Source organism: Wasmannia auropunctata, unplaced genomic scaffold (assembly GCF_000956235.1).
Source record: "Wasmannia auropunctata unplaced genomic scaffold, wasmannia.A_1.0 LD334172.1, whole genome shotgun sequence".
In the NCBI taxonomy this organism is placed as follows: Eukaryota; Metazoa; Arthropoda; class Insecta; order Hymenoptera; family Formicidae; genus Wasmannia; species Wasmannia auropunctata.
In genome coordinates this window covers 284314-290119 of record NW_012028718.1, presented here as the reverse complement: position 1 = coordinate 290119, position 5806 = coordinate 284314, and positions in this window count along the sequence as shown.

Sequence of the window (5806 nt, the reverse complement as noted above, 5' to 3'; positions counted from 1 at the left end):
AACTCACAATCAGTTAATAAAAAATATATCGAAAAATATTAAAACAGATGTCAAATGTTCTATCTGCATAAAAAAGCATCAGAAGGAGCGCTTACTAATAATTCTTTCAATAAATATTAGTAAATGTAGCACATTTTTTGTACTTTTTTACTAAATATTGCTTTCTTTTTGTAGCCTTTTCGAAATTACATTCTAATGCAAATATTATAATGGAATAGGCTTCAGTTATATTTATTTTTGTATTTATATTAATTTAAATAATGCTGTAGCTAGTACAAAGCGAGCACCACTAATAACTTGTACACAACTAAATTTTGCGCAATAAAATGTCAGCGTGTGGAATTTTAGTCTGTGCAAATTATGTTGCGCAAAACGATTGATCTGTGTCCGTGAATAGGTCCCTTAAAGCGATTCACAAACACAAAATAGCACTCCTTTAAAAGAAAAGAATTTTATATAAATTTTAAATAATAAAATTCTTTTTGTAAAATATTTGACAAATTGCGTGAAATTTTAAAAAAATTATCCCTTCGAAAATCGTAATTCCAAGAAGGATCCAGTCCATGCTGGGAACTCAGCAAAGAGAAGTTGGTCCCTCTTGTGCACAGCATCTACGGTGGTTGGTTGCAAGGAAGGCATATTTAGTACATAAATCAAAGCCCGAGTGGCCCTTGCTGGAGGCTAGGAGTTTATATGCTAATATAAGGTGGAGCACACTGTACGCCGGTAGCCATCTTGACCGCAATGTAGCGTCTTGGAAATTTACAGCGCAAAATGTTCCGAGATTGCCAATATGGCCATTTATTTATTTCTCAAAACAGAAAATATTTTTTTAAATATTTTAGAATATCGCTCTTATTTTTTTAATCTTTATACGTCTAATAAATTGTTTAGTAAATAAAAATATATCTTACTTAAAACACAGTTCATTAAAAGTTTTATCGAGTTTTAAAATTATATTTAAATAGAAATAAAAAATGTTGTGTAAAATATACATAATGCGTAAAGATAACAAAAAATTATATATGACGGTACGTTTGGATTTTTTAACTACGTTTTCAGAAATGAAAGAGAAAGTTTTCCGGTCTAGCGTGTGGTTGACTTGAAAAAAGATACAAAAGAAAGAAGAATACAAATAAATATCGGCACGCACGAATCGCTCACGTTTCTGCTATTTATTCCTGTACAAATAATTATACCAATATTTTGTCATTTCAAAAGTTAATTACTTCAACTTTAAATAAAAGATTGTTTGTGAAGCTGGTTTTTCTCTTCGAGAAATTCCTCCTTCGCCCAAAATGTCAACGAACGAACTGGCAAATGATACGAAAAGAAGTCGACATATACAATACGAAAAGAGTCGGTCAATCCGCTTGAATGAGAATAGAATGCATGGGATTTTGTTTTTCAAAATTGCGCACATTCAAACTACCTTCGCGTCGCGGTCATAAAAATGAAAAACGATTTCTCGAGTCCGGCGTGTTTTGTATGCTAACACAAAATCGAGCACTCCGCCATCTTGACTGAGATAGCGTCTTGTCGAGTCCGGGGGGAGGGGCGGGGGGCAAGAGGTGGCAGAAATATTCTCCATGTCGGAGATTACCAATATGCCCGCGACACGGCGAGTCCATTCTTTCTCGGTGAACGAACAGAGTTACCATCTAGATATTTCCAAAACTTGGCGCGCTCGTAGTTGAAATATATCGCCTTCGCTTTGTGTACCGAAAAGTTTCGACGTCAAAATTGTCAATAGAGAATTGTAATATGGAGTATATGATAAGAAATTTTATTTTTTGTAGATATATTAAGCAGTAAAAAATAGCTATTCTCTTTATATTGTTCTGGAGAAATATGGCCTATTAACATGTTGATATATATATTAAAAGTATATATGGTTCACTAATAAATATATCTCTGTTCTTTTAAAATTTTAATAGTAAGAACTTACAATAGTAATAGAACTTGCAATATTCTAAAAAAGAGAAATCAATCCAAATGACTACATATACTTGTAAAATCGTGCAATTTTCTCAGCCAATCGACGTTGATAACATCGCAAAACACGCAAGCTCGCGGTGTAGAGGCGAGCGGGAGGTGGCGCTCTATTCCAACCCTAAAGCTCCGAGATCCAGACGTGCTTTCTTCAGCAACCTTTAATAGCGGCGTTATGGCAAACATTTAATTAAACTTGTAACAACGCGCCTCTCGTCCCTCCCCCTCTCCCTTGTCGCGGCTAAGGGGCTCTTTCCGTTGTTATGCGCTGGGCGTAGAGAAATCCGACCCCCCCGTGTCGCGGCGTCGTAAAGGCGATTGCCGGTTTGCTGCGCCGTGTTTCGTAATGCGGGCATCTTCGTGTTCGTGTTACGACCCGTCGTTTTCTTATCTCGACCCGGACGAACGTGTCATCTGCTCTGCGACTCTTTCCACTCCCGCCAATGCCTTTGCCCGACCGCTGCCTTCCGGTAAGCAACCGAAGACACGGCTAACTTTGGCTTCCTTGCGCCCAGTCCATGAAATTTGCGCAAATATTGAAATATCGAAAAATCGATCCATGCGAAATGTCTTAAGGAACCAATTCACGATCAATTTTTGCGCAACATAATTTGCTTAAAGTAAAATTTCACACACGCTAACATTTTATTGCACAAAATTTAGTTGTGTACAGTTGTTAATGGTGTTTGCTTTGTACTGGTTACAGCATTATTTAAATTAATATAAATACTACAAAAAACATGACTACTAAAGCTTATGCTGTCATAATATTTGCATTAGAATATGATTCCGAAGGAGCAATAAAAAGAAAACGTAAACAATATTGAGTAAAAATGTACAAAAAACGTGCTACATTTATCAACATTTATTGAAAGAATTATTAATAAGCACTCCTTCTGATTACAATAATTTCATGTGAACGGAACATTCGATATCTTTTTTGACATTTTTCGATATTTTTTTATTAACTGAGTTTCTTTCTTAATTTTGCTGTAGGAACCAGTTAGTGTGGGAACTATATAATTAGTGAAATCACTAGACCAATGAGTAGCGCCTGATTGACTGATTAAGATGTAATTTCTACACTCAATATACCCAAAACAAAACCACTCGTTTATTGAGCATTACAGTACTTTGTTAGATTTCAAGTAGGTAAATTTGTGTGTGCAACACTATTATACCATTCATAAAACAAATAATTTGCGCAAGAAGCATTTTGCTAAAAAAATATCAAAATTATTTTGATTTTACGCAACAATCGCACAAACCGTCAATCAGTTCTATTCACGATCAATTATATTGCACAACAAGCGATGTTACAAAATGATTAATCGTGAATGAGTCTCTTTACTTAAATGGCTCATCAATTGATCCGCAATCAATTAATATTTTCGAATTAGGCATTTATGGTATCAGCTTATTTAATTCTTATTCTGGAAACATGTAAGACTACTAAATGTTTTCGTAAAATTCAAATTATAATATAACTTTTTATTAAATGTACAATTAATTGTACAAACATGAGCACATTTACGCGTGTAACATTTTTATATATTGCATTTACATGTACATACATATAATGCATTTCCTATAGAAAGATAATTGTATCCATTTAAAAAAATTGTAGAGGAATAATTAGTTTTTCATAACAATAGGATATTTTTAAGTAGCGTAACTCGAAAGGTATAGCTTCTTCCACGCGGAATCTTTAATCTGATAAGGATTTCTGGTTAGGCGGCGACAAGTATATTTAGCTTCCGCTTGTGCAATGGCATTGCCTGAGGAAAAAATTCTTTAGCCGCTTAAATATAAACGACGTCGGCAGGAAGACCGACGGGTTTGCTATTTCCATTTTTCATCAGGATCTCCGTAATACGGGGGTAGAGGTGCCACGGCGGCTGCAGAGCGAGGAGGGGGGGGGGCGGAAAGGGAAGGCGGAAAGAGGGCGGCTTTGGAAAGGGCGGGAACGGGTGTTGTATAAAACCGCTCGCGACATTACCTCCAATATTCGCAAAACGGATTCTCTGGCAGCCGCCTCATCCAGAGCGCACCCGCCTCTCCCCGCTAACCCCACCGATCTCACGCAGCCCTCCATGGTCCGCCGTGGTAATGAGGTGGTTTCAATTCTGGCCTCGGGGCGCACACCCCGGCCGGTGGTGTAGGTGCACCACCAGCTATTGCCATGTAAATGTCCAAGTGAGAGGGAACGATTGCGCGAGATTGATAGGGAGGGGAGCGAGAAGAGGCGGATGAGACTTCCACGATCCATCCACGAGTCGTCGCACCTGCACGAATCTCCCGAGAATCTTTTCGGAGTAGTTGAGGATAACTGCGGAAAGTGATGAGCAAATGCGCAACAGTGTGATAAACGTGTATAATTTGTCGCACTCTGAGGTAAGAAGAAACTAACTTGAAAGTCGCTTTCAACTGCAATCGTTCTAAAATATTTTAAAATATTTCTTTTAATAACGAATCATTTGAAAATTAAGGGATCATTCCTTTTGATTGTACTTATGAATTTTTATAGAATTTTAATTTGCTTTTTAATTTCATTATCAACATAATATTCAATATTGAATATTGTAAAGAGCAAATAATAGCGTTTCCCAAAATATTTCCTATTAAAATTAGATTCAATTTCAATAAGAAAAGCGTATTACTAATATATGTATGTACAGATTAACGCGTGTAAATACAAATGTATACATAAAATATTCGTCTTTCTTTAATGTATCTTTCAATAATCGAACTAGAATTGCCAATCAAGTAATTGAGAATAATTTACATTTATATTATCCTTATTTATATTGAAAATAAAAATCTAAATATTGATAGTTCATGTCCTATAATTTATGTCGAGCTAACAATGAGGCTAATGACCTATTACAATAGTCGTTAATCAGGGATCACGGACGACACGCAATGCCCATAATTCCATATAGCGGCAACAAATATCAGCAATCTCAATTTTTGAACCAAACACCCCTCCTACCGCACCCCCGATCGTCAAACACCGGCATAAAGCAGCCCGCCCGAGCGCTTTATTGTCACGGGCCAATAGAAAATCGTATCACATAATCTTCGAACACTTTCAAACTTTTCACCCTGTTATCGCCGCCGTACCGTCGTCTCCTGGAACTTCCACAAAGAAAGTTTGCCGTTAAGCAGTACGTTGTCGTAGCGAAAGGAGGCGGGCGGGGAAATAGAGGGATCGGAAGGAGTAGGTACTAAAACGAGCGACTCGCGAGAAATAAAGTACTCGATGTCACCAGCCGCGGAGTTGCGAGTACTCAAGGTTTCGCGCTAAGGGGAACGAAGGGGAGGGTGAGGGGAGGATAGAGAACGACCGTCCCTTAAAAATATATCGCGAAGGCGCCGCGGCTCGTAATTTAAACTAGCGCAGTTTCGGTAACTAGTTTCTCCCCTTTCGGAGAACCAGACCAGAGAGAACGACGAAATCGGTCGAGTGGCGGAGGGGGGAGGAGGGTGGTTGCTACAAGCGGGGGTGGAAATAGGTGCCGCCATAACTGACGGTTATAAAGCAATCCACGGGTAAAGCGTCGAATGAGTTTATTGCGCTCATTGACCACCAACCCTCGACGTGTCAAGCAGAAGCGTGGACGAATTAAAACCGGGTTGGATGCAATTCGCAGTGACTTGAAATCGCTTGGTTACACCATTACGCAAATATGGAATCACCATCGGTGGCTACCCGATTCGCGAATGCCTCGCGCCACAGTTACAGAATCTTGAGTCTTTAATTTTAAATGAAAAATGTTAAAGCAAATTTTAAAATATTGTATAGCAGTTTCAC